Source organism: Ambystoma mexicanum, chromosome 1q (assembly GCF_040938575.1).
Source record: "Ambystoma mexicanum isolate Mex_15411 chromosome 1q, UKY_AmexF1_1, whole genome shotgun sequence".
In the NCBI taxonomy this organism is placed as follows: domain Eukaryota; kingdom Metazoa; phylum Chordata; class Amphibia; order Caudata; family Ambystomatidae; genus Ambystoma; species Ambystoma mexicanum.
The window spans coordinates 1,544,764,963-1,544,790,888 of NC_090922.1; the positions used below are offsets into that span (position 1 = coordinate 1,544,764,963).

Here is a 25,926-nt window from a genome sequence, read left to right on the forward strand (position 1 = left end):
CATTGGCTGTACTAGTCCCAAATTATTAACAGAAACCGGTACAAACCATCATATTGTGGACGTACTGGTCGTGGCAATTCGATTGCCCTGGAGTCTTTTAGTCGAGGGGGCACGTCTCCGACCCCCCTGATCGAGTTTTGGCTGGTGGCAGTGGATACTACTTTTTATATTCGACCGTGAATATATCCCTATGGGATTTTCCCATTGTTCGAGGCTACCAACTTCAATTATTTAATTCTCATAGCCTCGAACATACCGCAGGTTTATTTAATTAATATTAATTCGCCGGTTGGTATTTTTTGCCAGGACTCGATTCTAAAATGGCGTTTTTGTTCTGTTCTGTGACTCCAAACCAAGTCCAGCCCTTTGTTCCACTTTTTGGCTGGCTTCTCCACAGAAGCCTCCAAAAGTGGTGCCACTCTGTCTGGGTACCACAGGGGGTGTGGGAGGGGGTTTAGGCACCCTGGACTGAGTTACCTTGGTAACTCAAGTCGCACTCTTGTGTGATTGGCCCAAGTGGTGAGCCGGCCGGCTCACCACTTTGCATGTTTGATTGACAGATAAGCTGAGTGAATGGGGGTATGATGCATAAAAGCAGGGCTTTGGGGACTGGAACTTCAGAAGTCGCCACAGGACCTGAGAATCCGACGAGGGAGAAGCTGAGCCGACCTACCACGACAACACCACCGGTGGAGCCCTGCGGAACCGACTCACCACTTCCCGACGGCAGAGAAGATCTCCCAGCTGGGAGTATTCTCACCACTTTAAGGTACCCTGTCCGCCAGGCCTCCCTTTCTAAAGATTGCTACAAGGTAATAATAATCCCTTAACCTTCTGGACTGGGCTGGCCGCCTTGACCATCTAACTGGTCCCTTTCTTTGGTCCAACCCTTTCTGAACCTTTTCAAGACTTTTGTGCACTGCAACCGTGTGACCTTGGACACATTTCGTTCTGATCCTCTTAAAGTGGATCTGGCCTTCTGAACTCTAACTTCACGGTTTTACTTTGCCTTCCTCTCTTGTTGTGTTCTTGTGAAAGTGTTGGGATCTGTTTCAAATTATACTCTGCTTTTCTCTCCCTTTTTAAAACAAATTATTAGAGTGCCATCTCCGTTAAGCGCTCACCGCTGTCTGAAAATAAGTGGGGCTTTACTTAAGAATTGTCTAATATTCTTTTAAGGGAGTGTATATCTTTTAGTGACCATTTTTTTGAACTGCTTAACATTAGTGCCTGTGTGTTTTACTAGATGTGGTTTTAAATAAATAATTATATCTCTTCTACACCAAGCCCTGGTCAGTGTTTACTTGTTCTACTATGTTCTTTTGACCTATTGTGAATACTCTGTATACTGCCTAACTCTTCTTGAGGGAAGTCTGACTGCTCAGCCACAGCTACCAAGTGAATCTGTGTGGTACAGACTGCTACCAAGTGGGTTTACTGCCAAACACCTGTAGTCCTAAATCTTTTGTAGTGGTCCCAGAGGGAACTGCACAGGGTTCTGCCTAACACCATACTACTGTCCCTCTTATTGTTCTAGCTGACTTTAATCTCCATCTTTCATCTACTCACTCAACCCTTCCATTTCTTTCTATTCTTGGTTCCTACTTTCTTATTCCTCTTTCTACACCTCCTTCTCATATATCGGACTCCTGTTTAGATCTCGTATTTACTTTTTCTGTAGTCCCATCTCCAGTGTCTTCTCTTCCGGTCTATCTATCAGACCATCACCTGCTCTTGTTCTCAATTACCTTGGATGTTTTGTCCCATATTACTACTTCTCCTTCTTCTCTTACTTTTGTACCTTGCGATCTACGCACATTTAATACAACCCTTTTCACGTCTTCAAATATTTCTAAACTGGGATCTCAATCTTCATTTTCTAATCTATCTGCAGATGAAGCTGCCTCCTCTCTTTCTTCTACACTTACTCTGTCTCTTGACTCGCTATATCCTTCCTCTCCTTTTTGCTCGTCACAGAAAGCTCCTCAACCCTGGTTGTCTTCACAACTTTGTGCTATGCGTCGTGTTCTTCGGCGCTTAGAAAGATGTTGGCTAAAACTGAAAACACCAGAAAAATATACTTCCTACATTTCCTATCATAGTTATATGATAACTGTCTCCTTTCTGCAAAACAATCTTATTTCTCTGTTCTACTTCACTCTCAATCTTCTCATCGTAGGCGCCTTTTCCGAACAATTTTTTGACTGCTCTCCTCGCCTATTCCTGACACTTCTATCAATTCTACTCTCACTGCTTCAGATCTTGAACTCTATGTTACTACTAAAGTCTCTTCATTCTGATCAGCTATTGTGACTGCTCATGTTCACGACAATTCTTTGTCCTCCGTACCTATTCTTAAATCACCAAAAGCAATCTTCTCTGGCTTCACTCCCATCACCAATGAAGACACTATTTGCCTTCTTGCTCGTGCGCACCCTACTTCATCTCCTTTGAATCCTATACCATCTGTACCTAAAATCTATCCTTCTCTTGTATCCTATCTTACAATTCTATTTAATTCTTGTCTCCACTCATCTACTTTCCCTTTGTCATGTGAGCATGCCACTATCATTCCTAGTATTTAACAAATGGGGTTTTTAACAAATGGGATCTTAGAATATCAACTTACAGTGCCCCGCGCCCTATGTTAACAGTGTGTTGGATGCCCGTGAACGTACAGAGATTTGCTTCCCCTGCTCCATAAAAATCAAAGTGTCCAAAATCACAGGTGGGCTGCACCACTATAGCAAAAACACTTCAGCAGCACTTAATAAAGGTTGATATTTGGTTTATTATATCATGGTGGCCCTTGTTTGAGACACGCACGTACTGTGCCTTTTTCAATCAGGCCTCTTGAAAAATCTATTATGCAGTGTTTCAAAATATACCAACAAAGTTCAGAAATAACAAAAGGTAAAACAGAAACATTTGCATTGGCACATGATCAAATTGTGAGAATTCAACAAAAATAGTGAAAGTCAAATACAAGTTAAGCATATAAGGACATAAGATACACATTTTCCACAGAGATGGGGAACGGTGAAAAGGGCGGAAGTTTAGAGAATAGAAAAATTAAATTAAAAGAAAAGATTAAAAACCCAATAAAAGGAAAGATAAAAAACAACACATAGGTAAGAATTGGCTTTGACAATACATATTCCATGTCTTTTGTGTGATTGTCTTGATATGTCACAATATTAAACCAGTTTCTTACCAGTAGTGGCTTTTTTTCTGATTCGCTATGACCATATGGGTGTAATGTTATTGATCAATTGGAAGTCCAGGGTTAAATCCCTCCGATAAGACATGTATAGTAAATCTTAGTAAAAGTGAGGTTTAGAGCTTCATATGTCTTTAAAGCTCATTATATGCTTATTACTTGATCTATAGTAAGCATCTCTTGTTCTCATTCAAATATGGGGAGATTCTAATATTAGCCAGATGGGTGAATTTCACATCTGTGCTCTAATTGTGCAATATTGTACTAATTTTGCGTTTGGTACATTATGCCAAAAGTGTTCAGCATTTCTTTTACGTTGTGCCTCTAGTATCCATTTTTTTAAAAATAAGTTTAGCAAAAGTTAAATAATTGCATGCAGGGCTATTATACATTTCAGTTTTTGTCATTACAACCCCGTGGTTCGCCCGGCTAACAATCGATTGATTAAGCTGCTTTCTAAGCTTGCCAAGCTATTACACATTGCAATGCATATCACTGTGACCCGCTCTACACGGATTGAATTAGTTGTCCGTGTCGCTCGGTGGGCTTAGGGCTTACCTATAAAGTATCTCCTCAGTCCTCACACGTTGGCTCCGTTCTATGTGAATACAGTGTTCTTTACAAACTTGTGTGTACTAACGTTGCTATGGTTTCAATAGTCCTTTCTTTGTTTCCGCTCTCCAGCACTCGCGGTCGCCATGTTCTGGGACCAAAATGCTTCATTTGTCATTACAGTGTCTGCATTCTTCCCCATACTTGACATCTCTTATTATATGTTGATATTGGATCTACACTCTAATTATGAAAATGACACTTGTACACATTAGTAGAGTAATCTAAAAAAACGTCAAGTTACATTTCTTTGATTGGTCTGAGTTAGACAAAGAGGTCTGAATTTGTTCATTAATTATTCATTTTTCTCATATTTGTAAATGATCATGTTCATTCTAAGTATAGACTTAGGTTTTAATAAGTCAATGTGGAGTGGTCGGATTTCGAGAAAAAATAAAGCGAACCTTGGTAATCCTCTGCATCCTTGATATATACAGGGCCGGATGCACGTCAGCGTTTTTAGGATTGCCAAAAATGCACACCGTGCTTACATACAGAGCCAATCACTATACTTTCGTAGATCATGGCTGTGTTAAAGTCATGGATATTATCGCAATTTGTGTAGTAATTGGAAAATATAAACCACAATATTCCTACGTGTGTCAATGTTTTTAGTCTACGTGTGCAGTAGTCAGGAAATGGAAACCTCGCTATCACTGCGCATCAAAGCATGGTTGGCATGGAATGGTGTGTACATTATAATAATTTCTACATTGTAAAAATGCCATTAGTCATCAGTATCTTTTTAACTTTATACGAACACATAAAGGATTTTACATGTATTGTTAAACAAATTCTGTAAAGTAGTATCATGTTTTCTAATGCATGTAGATACATTCCCTCTAGAGGGCAGGTTTTATAGCCATCTCATTGTCTGTGTTTAGTCCCACCTCTGCAGATTAGTCACGCTTCTTCCTGTCTCAGAAGCGTTTCTTTGTTGCCCCCTCGCCGGCAAAGGCAACTTTCTTTAGACCAATACATTTGATGTCTTTCTTGTCATTCATCTGATGTCTTTTCCAATGTTGTGCTAAAGGTCGTGTTCCATCTTGGCTCCCAATTGAGGATAAATGTTCTCGTACCCGGGTTCTCAGTTCACGTATGTTGTTGCCTATGTATGTCTTAAGGCAGGTGCAAATGATAGCATAAATTACAAATTTTGACTTACAATTAATGCTTTCCTTGATCTTGATGTAGGTTCCATATTTGTCTTTGAATTTGTTTGCGTGTTCATGAGCGTATTTGCACATGGTGCACGTACCACACTTCCTGAAACCTGCAGTTGATGTTTGTAACTGTCAGGATTAGTCAGGCGAGTACAAAGGCAGCGAATATGGCAAGGGAAATGTGCACCCAGGAACTACGACTCAGGTATGCTAGAACCCAGGAGTGCAAATAGAGTGTGACATCAAAACCAATATATGAAAAGGGATGTGGGGTAAGCACCTGACCGCGAGGAAAGTCGGCAAGCGCCTTACCCCCAATTGCTGTTACAGGTACTGACAGCGCTAAACCCACGTGGAGGGCAAGCAATGACAGGATCTGTGTACATAACACTCTTGATGGTATTACATAAGGGAACTTAAGAACTGTACTCACGAGGACGAGATAAACCTCTTGAATGTCAGCTAGCCCACGAATCCTGTTGAAGAAACTGGGACCCCGAAAGGCTAGAACAGCAATGGAAGGAAAACTAAATACCTAAGTTGGAATAGTGATTACAAATTAGTGAGGAAAACATAAGCATTCACACAGGAGCTAGCTACAACCGCACACCACACCTAATAATCAAAGGGAAAATAAATGCAGACGTGCAGTGGAAAACATGGAATGGATCCTCTAGAAAGTAAGGATCAGGAGCAGGGAAAAACGAAATAACCTATGCAAACTTCTCCCTAACCCTCCAAGGAAAAGACAGGAAACTAAACTAAGAGGAAGGCTAAGGCAAATGGGTAACAGCAGCGAAGGACAGAGTCAAAGAAATATAGAACACAGACAAACTGGGCTGCATCTAAAAGGGGAAAGCACTGAGAATTGCTGCCTGCAAACAGAGGAAGGCAAAAAGGGAAATCAAGGGAGCAGAAATCAATTAGCGCATGAAACCGAAATTCAGGGCGGAGGAAACAAGAAAACAGGAACAAGGAAGTAGGTACAAAGGCAAGGAACCAGGAACTAGGGACTAGTCAAAAACAGGAACACTGCAAACGATGACCAGCGCTGGACTGAAGTAAGACTGAGGCTTTTAAAGCTGCTTAACGAGCCCACGCCTCGGGTGTGCTGATTGCTGCACCTGCCGCCACAGCTGTTACCTATCCTCCACCCAACCTTGTGTTGCAAGGGTGGAGGTGGAGCAGTGGGCCAGGCATTCTGGGAAGCATAGTCATTTGGTTAAAGAAGCATGCTGGCTGCCAAAAACCTGGAATGGATCCGGAAGGGAAGTAGCTGGGAAAATAGGGATTTAGCGCTCCCAAATCATCACAGCACTGTAGCATAAAGTTTGGAGGAAAAGTCCAGTAGGGAATAAACCCCAAATCATGCCCCCAAATGGTGGGAACGGGAGCGAAGGGAGCGAGTCGTGACAGTATACCCCCTCCTACGGCCGGCTTCGGGTGCCCGCCACCCGCACGAGACATCTTCTTTCCATGATGGGAGTGCTTTTTCTTTGGAGGTGGCACTGATGGAAATGGTGGCCTGTGGGCAAAGGCAGATGGACTTCCATGATAGGAGTGCTTTGTCTTTGGAGGTGGTACTGATGGAAACAGTGGCTTCTGGTGAGGAAGAGACTCATGGTTCGAAGAAAGGCATGAAGGACTTGCAGGACCAGAAGCAGAGTTGGAAGGTCCAGGAAGCTCAGTCACTGGGAGTGGACCCTTATAAGTCTTTGAGGAGGGAGGCAGGCTGGTGCAACATGCCTTAGGCAATGGTAGAAGCTCTGTTAGCCTTTCTGCCGAGAGTGGACATGCGGGAGGTGAGGAAAATGCTGGCTTCAGGAAAGGTTTATGCTCAGCCATTAGAGAAGGTGGTGGCTGAGGTAGAGGTTCAGAGTTCCTTCTGTCATCCATCTGGGAAAAGGCTTGTGGTTGAAAGTGACTAAGGTTTGACTGCACATGTTCTACGCCTTGGAGACCTGAAAGTCCAATGGGTTGTACAAGGCTAGTACTCCTGGTGACAGTCGTGTAGCCACTTTGTTTCACGTGGGATACAACAGCAGGGATGTTTGGCATACTGATAGGAGTGATAGACGCAGTACTTGGTATTTCAGGCAGACTCGCAGAAGGAGCAATAACAGACACATCTTGAACTGCAGCAGTCATTCCCTTCCTTTGGCTACTAGCACCCGACTGGTGCTTCTTGGCGGAATTCTGTTGCACAAGTCCTGTAGGTAATACGCCGGTCTGCACCACCCCTTGTGCACACCCAAGTGAGTGGTTCTGACTCACCACTTGGTCCAGCTTGATGACTCTGAAGCGAGAGCTGGCAAAAGTCTCAAACTCTGATGCTGCATCTTGAGGAGGCTCTGATGCTAAAGTGAAGCAGTTGGGAGAATCGTCTTGTGGAAAAGGCAGGCATTCTGGTGCTCCTCCTGAAGCAAAAGAAAGGCAGGCTAGACGTTCATCGACTGTAAATGGTTGGGATTCAGGAGGAATCGCTGGAGCAGAAGAAAATACAGCAGAATCTGATGGTGTAGACAGGTATACCTCTGATATTGGCAGCGAGGCTATGCAGGATACAGGCGTCTCATGAACTGAAGGCAAATACTCAGTATACTCCGGGACTGAAGACATGCTCTTTTGATGGACTACCGGAGGCTCTAAAGCTGAAGGATGATCTGCAGGACGAGTCACTGTAGCTGAAGACAGGCAGGTCAGGGGAAACCTTGAGGCTGAAGGCATGCAAGCTGGAGCAATCTCGGTTGCTGGATACAAACATGTCCAGGTCTTTGGGACTGGCTCTTGAGTAAATGGCAGACATGGCAGCGGTTCATTGGTTGAAGACAGGTGTGCCAAAGATGACTGCAGGGCTGTGGATTGAATCATAGAAGAGTCAATGGTTGTAGGAGGACAGACAGAAGTCTCAGAAGTTGACAGACCCATCGGTGGCTAAGGAATGAAGGGCACCTTTAGGGCAGTAGACTCCTTGGCACCAGTAACCAAAGACTGAGCTGTACCCTTGCAGTCCCTTTCTTTAGTGGGTGACACAGAGTCTTTTTCTTTGTAGAAGTCAAAATCAATCAGTGGAATCACCATAGTAAAGTCTCTGTTAATCAGGATTTCGTCTATTGTCCATTCCTCTGTTTTAGCTTCTGAAAGAGGCAGATTATCAATCAACAGTACAGGAACCGCCTGACGGTTCTTTGGTTCAGTATACTGTGGAATGAGTCCATCAGAACATGAAATCTGTACTGTCTCTGACTGTTCGTATTGATCAGAAGTGGCAGAAGGAAGAGTGATCCCAGAGGTAACATTGTTTTCCACATCAGCTTTAACATCTACTTCAGTCTCAGCAGCTGTATCAAGAGCAGGGCCTAAGCCTACGGTAGTGACTGAATCTGTGTATGGCACCATTGTGGATTGTGTTTGGAAATCAGAAGCTTGTATGTGTGCTAGCTCAGAATTATGACAAACTGCTACACAGGGTATTTTTGGTAAAGGAGTGGCTTGTAACTCTTCAGCTAACTGCAATCCCAGATAAACAGCAGAACAATTGTTAGAACCTGTGCCTAGATTAAGAGCTGTGCTAGACGAAAGACCTTCACTCCCAATAGATCTAACATATCGACAAATATCATGGTTTACCAAAGTCTCTGCACTCAGGGGCTGAACAGTGTTCACTTCCTCCACATCAACAGATGAAGTCTGAGGTGTATTCAGTAAAGAGTGTAAGGTTTTATTTTCCTCTTGTGCAGAAATGAGTTCTTGTCTTAACTCCTCAAGTTTAGCTCTTAGCATGCCCTGCATTAACTGTACATCACTATCAGTAGGCACAGGGGGAAGCATAGTGGCATCAGGGCTGGATCCTGCACTAGCAATCTGGATGTGCATCGATTGTACATTGTCCTCTACTGCTTGCAGGTTCTGTGATTTATAGTTTATCTTTCCAACTTGGTCTGTGTTTCCCTTAAACAAACTATTGACATTAGACCTCTTGGCATTAGGGACTACAGTATGTACCTGTGCAACGGAGTATGCGTTAGACTGAGGGTAGAAAACAGAAGTTATGCAAGAAACCCCTCCATTCTTTATGTTGGTATCATGAAACTGTTCTATCTGAGGTGAAGCACAACTGGAATCATGGGGTTCAACAACAGAGGTACTCTCGTATAATAAGTCTAACAGTGTGTTGTTTTCTGCGGCTAAGGCTTGTGCTGACATAGAATCGGGATCAAAACCAAAGATAGAACTAGGATCAGGCCATGTAGGATGTGCCATCCTATGGGAAAAATACTTTGCACGTAAATGCCCATTCGTGACAAGGAGTTCATTGGAGTCAGGACTAGTGATTTGATTGTCACAGGTAAATGTAGGGGAAGCTTTCTGTACAAACTTGTTAGAGGCCTGGCTGCCTTTCTTTCTTAAACTTGCCATATTCAATGGGAATTTTTGGCTGGTCATTCTGTCAGGATTAGTCAGGCGAGTACAAAGGCAGCGAATATGGCAAGGGAAATGTGCACCCAGGAACTACGACTCAGGTATGCTAGAACCCAGGAGTGCAAATAGAGTGTGACATCAAAACCAATATATGAAAAGGGATGTGGGGTAAGCACCTGACCGCGAGGAAAGTCGGCAAGCGCCTTACCCCCAATTGCTGTTACAGGTACTGACAGCGCTAAACCCACGTGGAGGGCAAGCAATGACAGGATCTGTGTACATAACACTCTTGATGGTATTACATAAGGGAACTTAAGAACTGTACTCACGAGGATGAGATAAACCTCTTGAATGTCAGCTAGCCCACGAATCCTGTTGAAGAAACTGGGACCCCGAAAGGCTAGAACAGCAATGGAAGGAAAACTAAATACCTAAGTTGGAATAGTGATTACAAATTAGTGAGGAAAACATAAGCATTCACACAGGAGCTAGCTACAACCGCACACCACACCTAATAATCAAAGGGAAAATAAATGCAGACGTGCAGTGGAAAACATGGAATGGATCCTCTAGAAAGTAAGGATCAGGAGCAGGGAAAAACGAAATAACCTATGCAAACTTCTCCCTACCCCTCCAAGGAAAAGACAGGAAACTAAACTAAGAGGAAGGCTAAGGCAAATGGGTAACAGCAGCGAAGGACAGAGTCAAAGAAATATAGAACACAGACAAACTGGGCTGCATCTAAAAGGGGAAAGCACTGAGAATTGCTGCCTGCAAACAGAGGAAGGCAAAAAGGGAAATCAAGGGAGCAGAAATCAATTAGCGCATGAAACCGAAATTCAGGGCGGAGACAACAAGAAAACAGGAACAAGGAAGTAGGTACAAAGGCAAGGAACCAGGAACCAGGGACTAGTCAAAAACAGGAACACTGCAAACGATGACCAGCGCTGGACTGAAGTAAGACTGAGGCTTTTAAAGCTGCTTAACGAGCCCACGCCTCGGGTGTGCTGATTGCTGCACCTGCCGCCACAGCTGTTACCTATCCTCCACCCAACCTTGTGTTGCAAGGGTGGAGGTGGAGCAGTGGGCCAGGCATTCTGGGAAGCATAGTCATTTGGTTAAAGAAGCATGCTGGCTGCCAAAAACCTGGAATGGATCCGGAAGGGAAGTAGCTGGGAAAATAGGGATTTAGCGCTCCCAAATCATCACAGCACTGTAGCATAAAGTTCGGAGGAAAAGTCCAGTAGGGAATAAACCCCAAATCATGCCCCCAAATGGTGGGAACGGGAGCGAAGGGAGCGAGTCGTGACAGTAACCATGTATTTACAGATTGTCTGTTTTCTTCTGGTAGTAATGATGGGCTTATGTTCATCTTAAGAGTTTTGGCTCCCCTGTAGGTGGCCCTTGGGCGGTACTCTATGAAAGATGTGAGGATCCAGTTTGAGTAAATGCCAGTTCTTTTTTAAGATTTTCCTTAGCACCTGGTTATTACTACAAAAAGTGGTGATGAATTTAACATTGTCTTTGTCTTCCCTTTCTGATTGTTTATTATGGATTAGTGTCTGGTCTTGGCCATTCTTCTGGCTTGGTCACATGCTGGTTTAATACTTTTTCTGAATCTACTGAAGAGTAAATCACATTCCCTATAAAAAAATAGTTTGATCCCTGCAATTTCTATGCGCTCTAATGAATTCTCCCTGTGGGATGTTGCATTTGACGGGGTCATGGTGGCGACTGGATGCAAAAAGAGTTGAGATTACCTCAGTTTCTTTACGGCATGTGCGTGTCATCAATCTGTTCTGTTCCAAGTAAATTGTGAGGTCTAAGAAGTTTACATTGTTTTGGTTCGTGTTCCAGTAAAAATGACACCATGGTCATTCTGGTTTGCCCTTGCCATAAAGTTGTCCAATCCTTCCGTTGATCTATTCCAAATTAGGAGGACATCGTCAATATAGTGGGCCCACAGGATGATGTTGTCTGTGTAGGCCTGTTCTGTATATATCTTCATACATACCCATAAAAACGTTGGCTAATGCTGTAAGTGAGCAGTAAGTGAGATGTGGTGAGCAAAGGAAAGATCTGAATCGATCTTTCCTTCGTGATCCTAGCCATGTGCTTGAGAACCAAGGCAGGTTTTCTTTCACACAGTTGTGGGGTATTGGCACAGAAGAGAGTGTAGGTTGGAGGGAAGAGGAACTGTTAACAGTGCCAGCATACGATAAGCTGCTTTGGGCAGTTGTGGGGAGGATGGCGGTTTTGGAATTGATGTTTGTTGTTTGCGTCAAAGTTCATACATTGTTGGTACAGGCTGATGACAAATATCAAAAAGGAAAAGCTCAAAAGAAATACACTGCGGCACAACACCCATAAACTGCCTCAAACTGCACTTATCGTGCACTTCACATGCACCTTGCACAGTGTTTTAAGGAGTCACTTCCTAGCCCAGCCACTGCCACTGTAAATGGAATCCAAGTAGACTGAAAGAAGAAAGATATCCGTAGCTCGTAACAGAGAACTCCACTCCTGCTATGCAATTATGTGTCCTCCTTGAATGCATCACAGCTATGCTTCTCAGATCATTGGCCTGCAGTTGGCACCTCTTTAGTGCTATGGCGTCTCCAAGAGCCTTCACGCCCCTGGCTCTACTGGATCTCAAACTGTGGACACTGATGATGGTTTTGTGAGTGGAAGTCACATCTACCTACAGGATAGGTGAGCTGGCTGCCATGCTCTGCTCCCCTTCCAGCTAATGAGTCAGATATGGTCGTATTATGGCTTGACCCCTCGCTTAGGTGCACGGTCATCTTGAAGTTCCATATGTCACAGGGGACATCCTTCTTTCCATATTGTGCCACCTCCTGGAACCAAAGAGGTGTTCCTGAATCTCTCGTCGTGTAATCTGCGCTTTTTGCCTACAAGGTTAGAAAAATCCCCAATTATCTGCAGCCTGTCCTTCACCTTTGACACTTCAGGAGTTAGGAAATGTTATCATGTGGATTAGAGGGGGGAGATTAAAATGAAAACAATGTTTGAATGCGCTGCTGCTGGGTGATGGGCACGTTCATGCTGTGGATATGCACTGTGGTGTGGAAGGGTAGGAAGCCAAGTCATAGCGATTACTGCTAAGAAATCAGAGCATTATTCTGCAGTCGATGATATAAAATAATACCTAAAACCTTGTTTTTTGTTTCAACAGCAGACAGAGTCTGGAAATGGACACAAGGATATTGCATATACATGGGAATATGAGAGCTACGAGAGGAGGTGGGCAACATCATTCCACTGAACCTGTAAAGAAATCTGTATCCTCTCGGGAGCGCCCGATGCCCTCCACATCTATGAGCATCCATACGAAGGTGAAGGCATTTCCCTGCAATGTCTGTGGCATGTGATTCACTCACAAGTCTAGTCAAATCAAACACATAATGACTCACACAGGTGAGAAACCCTATATGTGTACAGAGTGCGAGAAAGATTTCACACACAGCTCAGCCCTGTGCAGACATCAGAAGATCTGTCGTGGGAAAACGCCCTACAATTGCAGAGTGCAAGAAAAGCTTCAGTCAGTCCTCAAGTCTGAGAATCCACCAGAGGATCCATAGTGGAGGAAGCCCTACAAGTGCATAGAATGCAAGAAAATCTTCAGTGACCCCTCAGCTCTGACAAGCCATCAGAGGATTTGCACAAGTGTGAAGCCCTACGAGTGCACAGAATGCAAGAAAAGCTTCAGCGACACCTCAGCCCTGTGCAAGCATCAGAGGATCTGTAATGGGAAAAAAAACCTACAATTGCACTGAGTGCAAGAAAAGCTTCAGTCAGTCCTCAACTCTGAGAAGCCATCAAATGATCCATACAGGTGAGAAGCCCTACCAGTGCACTGAGTGTAAGAAAAGCTTCGGTAAGTCCTCAAATCTCAAATGTCATCAGATGATCCATACAGGAGAGAGGCCCTACAAGTGTACAGAATGCAAGAAAAGCTTCAGTCAATCCTCAACCCTGAGAAGCCATCTCATGATCCACACTGGAGAGAAGCCCTTCAAGTGCACTGAGTACAGGAAAAGCTTCAGACGTTCATCAGCTCTGAGAATACATCAGAGGACCCATACTGGAGGAAAAACCATACAAGTGCACACAGTGCAAGAAAAGCTTCAGCAACCCTTCAGCTTTGATATACCATCAGAAGATCCATACTGAGAGGAAGCCCTACAAGTGTAGAGAATGCAAGAAAAGATGTAGTTAATCCTCCGCTTTCAGCAGCCATCAAATTATCCATACTGGGGTGAAGCCCTATGAGTGCACAGAGTGCAAGAAGGGCTTCAGTGATTCCTCAGGACTGAGAATGCATCAGAGGATCCATACTGTGGGGAGGCCCTTTGAGTGCACAGAGTGCAAGAAAGGCTTCAGTGATTCCTCACACCTGAGAAGCCATCTCATATTACATACTGGGTAGAAGCCACTAAAATACACAGAATGCATGAAAAGCTTCTGTTAACCATTCATCAGAAAATACATACTGGAGTAAAGCCCTACAAGTGTGAAGAGTGCCATAAAACATCAGTCTATCCTCAGCTCTGAGAAACCGCCATATAATCCATACAGGGCAGAAGCCATTACAAGAAAGGCTTTTGTTAAGCCACAGTTCTAAAAATCCATCCAAGGATGCATTTTCTTTTTAAAAGGCCAGAGGAAACCCAGTAATGATTGAAAACCCTACTGTTACGCTAGATGCCAAGTGGAGAGACATTGTAATTGTGTCTGTGATTAGCACTGAGAATTCCTTAGGCTGTCACTATAACAAAATATAACATTATACGGAGAAGACAAGTGCTGTACACTTAGAAACAAAGACAATAGAATAAAAGAAATAGAATCACAGAAACCAGTATGACCCGGCAGAATACGATGAATAAGACAATTAAACTCATGAGTAGGAATTTCAGTTAAAGAAATAAGTAGGCTTCGAAACTGCTTCTCAAAAACCTGGATCTCCCCTCATGTCTCTGCTACAACAGAAGCTCTCCACACTTAATCTGCTACTCGACCTGTTGGGAAGGGCAGCCGTGTGGCGTTCCTTCTCTCTAAGGCCTAAAACAATGCCACTCTACCCCCTGTGACGTCAACGGTCCCTCTTCTGAATATGCCATTATGCAACTCCTCCGTCTTACTCCTCTCACTGTCCTGGCTCTCTATGTAACAACCTGCTGGTGCCCTCAACTGCTTCCCTTATCTGACCCTTCACCTTGAGGTACTGACCACAGAATTCCACATTTTCATCCTCGGGACTGTAACATTCCCAAGTCCTCTTAAGCCCCCTCCTATGAACATACATCTGACCACTCCCTCTACCCCCTCCACAACCAGACCTTGTGTTTCTCTCTAATTGACTCTCTTACTCTGACCTCCACCTTCTACTCCTCATCCCCTGTCTTCAGTGACTAACTGGAAACTCGGGCAGGGCTCTCCCTTGATGGTGTGAGAGACCACTCTCCTTCCTCTATTCATGCCTCTTCCATTAAGTGTGTGTTCTCTGGCTTTCACTATTCACTTATGACTACATTTGACCAACACTATCCTGCTCGTACATTTATACCTTCCAGTCACCAGCCTTTAATCACCTTTGAAATTCAGACCCTCAAAACAAACATGCACAATGACCTAATACAATGGCACACAATACTGACACCTTCACTAGTCTTGCTAATTCCTATCGTCTAGGAGCACACCCTAGTATTAATGCAATGTTATCTTTTATTTTAAATTGCATTAGTATATCTCTAGTCTTGGCTTCCATACCATTCCTTTGCTGTCGTAACCTCTGCATTGGACTCTGCCTAATCCTCCTTCTGAAACTTAATCTCATCCCTGTGTAGGAAACCCCACATACTTTTATCTTTCCTTCAATCTTTAATCATGCCTCCCAAGGCTATATCCACTGTTTCATCACTTTCTGCTAATGTCTTTGTCCAATACGTTCCCTCTATAATTATTTATACTCTCACAGCCCCGCTCTCTCTGTCCCTCCCAAGACCTCCACCTTTGCCCCTACATCTGCACTTGATTAGTTCTGCCCTACCTCTCCTATTTAATTAGCACACATCCTGTGCAGTATCAGCCCACCTTGAACTTCTATTGACCCTTTTGATCCTCAAATTTTCAAAGACTTAGGCGGTTGTTAAGGTATTGCAGATGAGTAACCTCTGAGGAAAGGAGAATTAACGTGGCGTGACTTGTGGACTAAGCTTTATTCGTCAAGAAGCGACCTGGCATCACCATATATTATGGTTTTCCAACCTTCCACAAAACTGGATAGAACAGGGGCACTTTTAATCTATTGATTAATACCCTCACATTCTCTGGAACACAATTCATCCCACTGAAATGCTACACCTTTCTTCGTAGGTTTTCTCATACTCTTCGTTTTATCAGACAACTTCTCAATAAACTTACTATAAATCTCCACCAGACCAAGAAATGAAGACGCATCGCTCTTACTTTGTGACATTCCATCCTTCTCTTCACTTCCACTGAATCTTGTTTCAGTCTCACACCTTCTCCTGGTATTTCCTGTCCCAAGAAAGTCACCTCTCCTGCCCTGAAGGTACACTTTTCTCTGACAATCGTCAGCCCTGGTTCCTTCAAGAGCTCTAACACCCTTCTCAAACGTATGTCATGCTCCTCCACATTCAAACCACAAATCAGTGATCATGCTGGCAAAACAATACTCCTTTCTCACTACTTAGCAATCGATGCATGACATTCTGCAATACACTGGTGGCTGAAACCAAGTCAAAAGGCATTCTTCGGCTCCTGTATAGGCCAATGGGCATTATGAATACTGTCAAATCAATTGAATCTTCGTCAAGTTCGATCTGGTGGTATGCCACTCTAAGGACGAGAATCAAAAACAAATGAGCACCAGCGATCCCTGCCAAGATATCATCTATTCTCGGGAGTGGAAACCTTTCTGCCACCACCTTGCTGTTTAAATTTCTTAGATCTATACACAGTCTCAAAGATCATTTAGTTACCTTACTACAACAATAGGGCTAATCCACTCTGATGTTTCAATCTTTTCAATGATGCCCTCTCTGATATGATATGATATGGCATTTATAATGCGCCTATACACAAGTGTTTCAAGGCGTAACAAGGCAAGGGAGAGGAAACAGAGGAAAGACAGAGACAATGAGCCTACTAGACCAGGTGGCATTGAGATCGCGCAAGTGCAGGGGAAGGGGGAAGGGGAAAAGTGCTGGGGGAAATTCTGCATTCTCTCTCCATTCTGCTAATTTCCTCCTCAGCATCTTTGCGCAATGATAAAGGTACCATCCGCAATTTGGACAGCACGGGCACTGCTCCTTGTTTACGCCTGATGCAGTGGATAAATCCCTTGACACACCCATATCTTCCCTTGAATACACCTGAAGGCCCATCAATCAACTCTGATGACTTGTTGTACTTTCAAGATCGACTTCTTTGTGATCTGAATTTTCACCTGATTCTTCTGGGAAGGCTCTTCAGCTCCATTCCTTCTTTTTCTTCTTCTTTGTATTGCGGAATGCTCCCTGCCCAGAGAAGAGGTATGGCCTGTCTCTGTTGGAGGCTACTGCACCCAGTTGAAAGAACAACCTCAGCAGTGTCGACTCCCAGGAGGCAGCCCTTGCAGGGAAAAAGCTTTTTGCACACAAAAAAACAATCTTCCTTAAGAGAGATTCCAGAGGCTCCGTAGTAGATGGCAGGCAGACAGATATCCAGTAGACTGAAGAATTCCGGGGTGTGTAGGAGACTTGGCTGCTGGCTGATGGTGGTAGGTTACAGGGATTTGGAAACAGCTCAAGGAAGCAGAGCACCAAAGCACAGTGGAAAGGGGGAAAAGAGGATGAAGTCTGTGGAGATGGAATGAGCAAGGAGCTATCCGTGGGCAAAAAGGAGCAAGGAGGCAAGAGGAGGGGGTGAGCAAGAGTGAGCACTGGAGGGACGAATCAGGTAAATAAGCAAAGAACTCAAGGCATTTAGCCGGCAGAGCATGAGGGTTGCAACACGCAGTATTGCAGCCCTGTGGTGGTGATAAAGCGCTGTGGCCATCTTGGAAACAGCTAGACTGATGATGTTGCTTGTGCTGCAGCCGTAACGGAACGGAACAATGGCGGATACCATACTCCAGCATTTCCAGACACTCCACCGAGGGCACATGACACGTACCCCTCAGTTCCTTGGACTGCAAGCTCCTGCTCAGGATATCATGGGTCTAGCCGAATGTATAACTCTACCTGGTCATCCTACAACAGTAATTCTCCTCCTCTTCTTGCCACATATACCATCCCCATGGCCTTTCTGCCTTTAAATTCCAACTCTGCACTGAATTGGCCTACTGTATCGATAGGTATGTCACCATAAGCATATTTCAGGTTCCTGTAGGGTGCAACAGTCAAATGTGCTTCTCCTTTCCTTCCTCCCCTGATCATTGTTTCTATGACAGACTTAGAATTCGTGTTCACAGAACGTTCATCTGATGCTACCTTGTGACTTTCACTACCCTTGTTGGAATGAAGGGCCTTGATATAATTATCCTGCCACGGTGAAGTTCTGTTCTTTCCACTTCTCTTTTCATATGTTGTCATTAGTACACTTGATCATGAGTTGATCTCTGCGATGTTTTTCCTGGCACGGGGTAAATTGGCTCTTGACCGCCAGACCTCTTAGATCTGTAATAAATTCCTCAATGCTCTCTCTGACCTTCTGTTCCCTGGTGGCAAAGTGGTAGCAAGCTAATATAATGTTCTCCTGAACTTCATAGTGTTTGGCAAGTTTGGCTATTGTTCTCTCATATAAACCTACGTCGCCTAAGCCAACGGGTTATGGTAATTTCTTCAGGATGTCCTGACCTGCGGATCCAAGACAGTGAAATAGTAAGGCCTTCTTCCTGTCATTGGAGTAGTTGGTACCAAACAAAGCCAATACATATTTGGTGAATCCATCCCTCCAATCCGCACATCGTACTCTGGGCTCACCAGGCATGGGTAGGAAGAAAACTGGACCAGGTACATTGGCCATTTCTGAGATGTCGGACTTCAACTGCCATCAGTGAATGCTGTAGCAGTTGTTGGGCTGCGGGTTTAATGATACACATGTACAATGTACAGGATTTCACGCAAACTAGTTGAACTCAGAACCTTGCCTAATCGTTGATATGTGTGTTGTAGCAACTCACTACAGTATTAGAGTTCTGAGTAATACCGGTGCCGGTAACCCCAGCATTTTTCTGCCAGTCGGGCCTGATTTACCACCAGCCCTTGGCTGGTGGCAAATCAGTCACCACCAGTGGCAAACCTGTGGTTGGCTGGTCCGGAATAGTGCTGGTATACAGAAATATCAGCACTTGAGTGGGTGGTCTTCAATGTATCATTCAGTTTCTCTCCTTCCTCATTATTCAAAAGTCGTTGAGGGGGTGGTCTTCAACGTATCACTCAGTTTCTCTCCTTCCTCATTATTCAAAGGTCGTTGAGTGGGTGGTCTTCAACGAATCACTAAGTACCTTGAGGATTATGGCCTTGGATATCCTCTTCAATCCGGCTTCCTTATTAAGGCATTTTGTATATTTAATTAGTGCTCCGCTTTAGTTTGAAGCACTTGCCCCCTTAGTTTAATGTTGCTTTTGTAAGTCTCTTGATTTCTTATATACTTTTTATTTCTCTAGTTCTATTTGAATCCCTGACATATGTCCTAATTCTGTACACCCTCATTAACTGGCCACCACTTTTTCTCATCTTTGTGCTATTGTACAGGTGCCCTTTGCAGGATTCCTTCCACCATCGGTAAATGTTTTCTGATCGAAGTTGACATCCCTATTCTTCAAAGAAAAATAAAAGTCCTTGTAACGGGGAAAAGGCTTCAAATGTGTTGCATGTAAAAACACAATGAATAAGAAGCAGGAACGTGATTTTCTGCTAGAGGTCTAGACGGATGGGCATCATGTGCAACATAGAGACCCATTGGGTGATTTCAAGATTTGCATTAAGAAGGGAAGTTACCAGGAATTGGCATGTCGTCGAGCCAGGAACTGCTGCACACCCCATGGGGTTTGGATAGTCCACAATGGGCAACTGGACATGCATCAATTTAGCTTCCCCTGTCCTCTGACCGGGGGCAGAAAGTGAGCATAACGGGAAGGGGGCTTGAGTTACAGCCAATGAAGAGATAAAAGGAAGGAAAGTCCCTACCTGTAAGAGGAGAGAGTTTCCTAACAAGAGCCCGGCATCATCTCCAGCTGGAGCAGGACGCTTCGCGCTGCTGCGCCGAGAGCTTGGGGGTAGCCTCTGATTCCTAGTGCCTGGAGGCCATGGGAAAAGGCGGACATGTAAGAATGGCCAAAAGCCTTAGAGGCTTTGGATATTTCTGGAACTGACAGACATTGAGAACCATAAACAAGCTTAGCACTTGCAAACTGTAGAACATGCGGGAGTCTGAAATTGGAGAAAAAGAGACTGCATCCACATAAGGAAACAGAGGCTGGTGTTTAAGCCTCTGAGAGACTGAAACATTGTGACCCGCAGAGAAATACCTGCTGGACCATCTGAAAGCAGCGAGATGGTAGTACACCTGTCTTCAGTGACTCCTGGTCATCTTAATCCTTGAACAGGCAGAAAACGGCACATATACACGTTCTGCATTGTTTTAACGGAGTGATTGCATGGATATCATGAATAATATGTAAATCTTTCAAGTGTTTTCAAATTGATGCTAATCTCCACCACCAACAGAAACCTCTACAATGTGTCTCACAGGAATCCTTTTACCATCCTGTGTTTAATGTATGTATTGAAAAATGTCTGCAACATGTTCTTTTTTTAACAATGGGGGTCATTCCGAGGTGGGCGGTAGGGGATACCGGGCACCGGTAAGGAGACCGGTGCCGGTAATCCCCTACTGCCCAATTCCGAGGTCCCTTAGTGGGTACCGTAAGGGACGTCTGGTCGGACCACACGTCCTTTACGGGTCCCGCTAAGGGACCAGGGTGCAAATAACAGGCTTGACATTCGCGAGCCCGTTATTTGCGCCCTCCCCATTCCCATTGAGCCCTATGGGAGCTCAAATGGGAATGGTTTGTTCAATGGGGACTTACCAGTCCCTCCAGGGTCGGAATGGACCGGTAAGTCCCCCTTAAACTACACCGGAGTCGGTACCGGTATGGGAGGCAGCCATGGAGCTAATTGCTCCAATGCTATCATCATACTAGGAATGACCCCCAATGTCTAAGCACTGCTGATCACCTGACTGACATCTATTTGTGTTTTGAATAGCTCCAAATGCTACTTAATCCACATCTTTTTTTTTAATTGTGTTTGTGTTATAGTTCAAAATAATTTTTCACAAAGTAAAAACATAATTACAAAACAGCAAAATTATTATATACATTAAATTCATCAAGACAGTTAATACAATAGAAAAGAAAAATGAAAAGAAAGAAGCAGAAGTAAACCCAAACATGAAGTAATATATACAGTAGGACAACACCTTACACATCAGTGCCGAAAACGGGGCCCTATACGTTTACATTCTCGAGCCCCATAAGCAATTTCACCTCATCTTTAAATTTACATAGACGTTCTTTTGCCACTTTTCAGATCTGAGTGATGGCAATAATCAGATAGTTGCTCCTCCCAGAGATACAGCGCATCCAGAAGTTTTCACTTTCAATATCATTATATTCGTGATCAAGTTTAGCAAAGTATTTATCATAGGTAGATCTCATTGAATAGCAACAGGTGAGAACATGTCTTATGGTTTCCACCTTGTCATTGACTGCACAGAGTCTGCAAATCCTTTTTTCAAGGGGTAGACCCATCCATGTTCCACGAACCCCCAGGACATTAAGACGGTTAAGTCTAATATCCATGAAGATTCTATGATTGGTCTGTGATGGCATAAGTAAGAGATATCTTTGAGGTTCTTTATAACTAAAGGGTATCATTGCAAAGATATGTAAAGAACTCATGGAAGAGACCTTATCGTGACTAGTCACCCAGTCCCACTTTTCAATGACATTTTTCAGATATTTTAATACCACACCTTCACCATGTTCCCACCTAGGTCTCCAACAGATTTGTTGAAATAGTTGCAGATTTGGTTCTTTAAATGTACTAAGAGCCTCCATCTTACCCTCCCCTAAACCTTCCCAGAGAATGTATAGAAGGGTTCCAGGATATGCAAATTTAATTTTCACATAGAGTTTGGCCCTGTTATGGTCAATTTGAAGGGTAATAAGCCCCACTTCCAGGCGGACCGCTTGTACAGGGGTATAGTTGTTAAGGCCAAGCAATCTACACCATTTGATACCTTCAGTAACGTCAGCCCAATCAGACCAGTCCGTAAATGATGTCTCCAAAGCATACAGAAACATGGCCACAAGCTTTTGTTTGTATATATTAATAATTCCCAGCAAGCTATATCCTGCTGTTTTTTTATAAGGACATAACTGCAGTAGGTGTGGCCATAATTTTAGCTCTTTTATTCTGCTGTACCAGCTCGTTGATAGTACCGCTGTCACTGCAAAGCTCATAACCCAGATATTTATAGGAATTAACTTTCCTGATCACACCCAAAGAGCAAGGAATTCCAGACTTTTTACAGCTATTCTGACCCACAGCCATGAACTGAGTTTTGTTAAGGTTGATAGTAAGGCCATTGGCATTCGCATAATCACATACAGCAATAGCGCTATTGCAAATGCCACTATATGTATTATCGAAGATAACAATGTCATCAGCATAGCATATCCAGACGATTTTATGTGAGCCCATTTTAGGGAAGGCATTAATCTTAGCTTTAAATATTCCGCCTTAAATAGATTGTAGAGTGTAGGTGCCAATGTACAGCCCTGTCTGACCCCTTTAGCAATAGCAACAGGCTCAGACAGAGTACCCTCATTATCTATGCGTATCCTGGCCTTACTTCCGTCATATATCATTTTACAGATATACAGGCGATAGGATGGCATACCGAGCAGCTCAAGTTTCGTCCCACAACCTCTTGTGCTCAACTGAATCAAAAGCTGATGAGAAATCAACAAATAGCATGTAAAGAGGCAGCCTATTCTTACTCTTGGCCTGTTCAATGAAAGTATTGACTATAAAGATATTATCCTTGGTAAAACACCCTTTGCGAAAGCCAGTTTGGGCCCTATCAAGGATATGGTTGCTGTAATAAAATAAAAATAATAATAATTTGGCATTTATATAGCGCTACGAACCCTGAGGTATCTGAGCGCTGCTTATTAATACCCACGGTGTGTGGTGCTCATTTATCGACCTCGGAAGGATGAAAGGCTGAGTTTGGCCCTGCCGGGATTCGAACCTGCGTTAGCAGCCTCTGCACGGATGTCGAAGGGAGCGCTCTACTCGCTGTGCCACTTGACCGGCTGTCAATCCATTTCCTTATTTCACGGAGGACTATTGTACAAAAGATCTTACTGGACACATCGGTAAGAGCAAGGAGCCTATAGTTCTCTGGTAAGCTCCGACGTCCCGACTTAAAAACAGGAATAATGTAAGACATCTTCCAAGAAACTGGCATAACACCAGTATCAATAATTTTCTGGAAGATAATCCCCAAAATATCAGTCCAGACCTCCAGATTATCTTTAACAATAACATTACAAAGGCCATCAGGCCCCGGCGCTCTAGATGTTTTGAGGCTCTTAATGACCATTAGGATATCTTCCCTTGATATAGTCAGAGTATCGATGGGTCTTTTAACCAAAGTTGTTGTATCTCGCTTAAATTTATTAGCATAATACATAACCCATGTGTGGCTATTAATAGGGATAGCTAGCTCAGAATTCCCAGCTTTGCCCATGGATCTAAAACTAGCCCAGCATTTCCTAGAGTTACCATCCAAAAGAAGGCGAACCATATATTGCCAATTAATATTTTTCTCAGAGACCAGATATCTTCTTATCTCGTTCCGGTATCTGTTCCTGATCTTTCTCTTCTCATTACACACACTCACAGGATCTTTGCCACTGGAGTCACACACGCCTAGCTTTCTGCGCTTCTCCCTTTTCATATCTCTAACTACCCTATCATATACTCTAATTCTATTGGGATTATCCCTATAGGGTCCAAACTTACATCCAGAAGGCATAATATGAAGATGTTTAGATAGGCAAGTAATAATATCATCTGCAGAAGAGTAAAGAAGAAGATCAATATTGATATCTAGGCACCATTTTTTAGCCTTAGTTAGATTAGCATCTGACCACCGAATCCTATTACCTCGGTTAGAGATAGTGATCCCCTTGGTTGCATCAACGTCAGCAGTCCTATTAATCCAACTAACCGTACATTGTAGTAATGAATGATCACTAAATTCATTAACCAAAGTATGGAAACCAGTAGTGTTATCAAATAACGTATCACTCATACAGATGAAATCAAGCATAGAGGAATAGCAGCCATTTGTCCAGGTAGCACCAATATTATTGTGATCAAGACCACTTCCATTCAACACCACTAGATCCATCTCCTTAATAAAGGTAGACCATCTTTCAGCTTTCATCAAGTCTCCCAGATTATAACACAGGATATTAGGATTGAGATCGCCACCCAATACTTTATTGGTCAGACCATCTGCCATACATTTATCAAGCAGACATTCATATATACTCTGTTGGATAGCAGGCGTAAATGCATTGCCCGGAGGCTCATATATATTGATCAGTATAATACGCACCCCATTCTGCATATGCATCTTGATAATCAATACATTAGGATTAGCAGAAACCAATTCACATTTGGAGACATGTATACAGTTAGATTCCAACGTTATCAATCCCCCAAAGGGCCTGCCCTTTTCACCTTTACTTGCAAGATTGTGATATACCGTGAAACCCTCAAACACAGCCTCCTGCATGAGCCAAGTTTCCTGTAGGAGGACAATTTGAGCATTGGAAAAAAGATCATAGGAACCCAGTTCTGAAAATAGATGACAATGTCCTCTCGTATTCACGGAAATTAGTGTGGTATCATCTCAATGTCTATTTTGACCCAAAGGTAGAAAATAACAGAGCCATTCCCAATGTGATTTTATTACATCGTTTTCGATTACTTGGCCATTAGCCTGCTTTGAATTGCTGGGATAGTCATGAATAACCTTATTAGATAGGCAGTCAGATCCCTCTTCATTAACATCCAACATGGATCCACATTCTTTTAGCTCATTTTTATGTTCCCTAATATGACATACAACAGCTTCAGAATAGCAGTGGACTCGAGTAAGCATCCCCTGACTCAATCCACTTCAAAGCGCTATTGCCACTGCTGAGCGATTCAAGTATTCTAAAGAAGTTGTCGAACCTGAGCAACATTTTATGTGCTTGGGAACTTGATCAAAATAAACCTGGGATTTTCTAAGTTAAAGTTGCAATACTTGTGAACGTTTTTAAAATCTTAAAACATGGTCAGTATTGATTTTTATAAATATGATTATGTTTGGTAATAGGGGTTAAGTGTGGTTTTGAGTAAATATTCTGTTGAAGAGATATATGGCTGAAGACTTCATTTTTTACTCACTTGGAGCCAAACAGTTTTGTCTTCATGCGCCATTAAGTGCTGATGGATAAAGTGCTGCTGAGCAGCTGGATGCATTCAGATTAAGTGCTGCTGAGCACCTGGATGCATTCAGATTAAGTGATGCTGAGCACCTGAATACATTCAGATTAAGTGCTGCTGAGCACCCGGATGCATTCAGATTAAGTGCTGCTGAGCACTTGGATGCATTCAGATTAAGTGCTGCTGAGCACATGAGTACATTCAGATTAAGTGCTGCTGAGCACCTGGATACATTCAGATTAAGTGCTGGTGAGCACCTAAATGTATTCAGATTAAGTGCTGCTGAGCATCTGGATACATTCATATTAAGTGCTGCTGAGCACCTGGATGCATTTAGATTAAGTGCTGCTGAGCACCTGGATGCATTCAGATTAAGTGCTGCTGAGCACCTGAATCCATTTAGATTAAGTGCTGCTGAGCACCTGGATGCATTCAGATTAAGTGCTGCTGAGCACCTGAATCCATTTAGATTAAGTGCTGCTGAGCACCTGGATGCATTCAGATTAAGTGCTGCTGAGCGCCTGGATGCATTCAGCTGTGTCATATTCAGATGCCATTAAAAGGATCAGTAAGCAAAGGCTCCTGTCAGTGATTCAAGTGATTCAGGCAGAATTCCAGCACCACTTCTGCATGATTATCAAGCAAAGGGTAAGTGCTGCCCTGTGCCCCAAGCTCATTAAGAGCGCCAAGTTAGCCTGCATCTCCGCATCCAGTGCCCTCGACCCTCCCCCTGCCTGCTTCCGTGTTTGATTTTATTTTGCATCTAATCCCATTCCCTCCCTCTAACTCCACCCACCTTCCGTCCTGCCTAACACCATCTAATTGGCCCGTAGTCCCCTTATAAGACACCCATTTAGGGAAGCCCCTGCCTGTGCAGCCCCTTCGACTGAGGGCCCCAAGG

At 43.5% G+C, this 25,926-nt stretch overlaps 1 pseudogene; it reads left to right on the forward strand.

The window, feature by feature from the left end:
- Positions 1-12,625: 12,625 nt before the first annotated feature.
- LOC138551689 (zinc finger protein 79-like) lies at positions 12,626-24,922 on the forward strand (annotated as a pseudogene).
- The last annotated feature ends 1,004 nt before the right edge of the window (positions 24,923-25,926 follow it).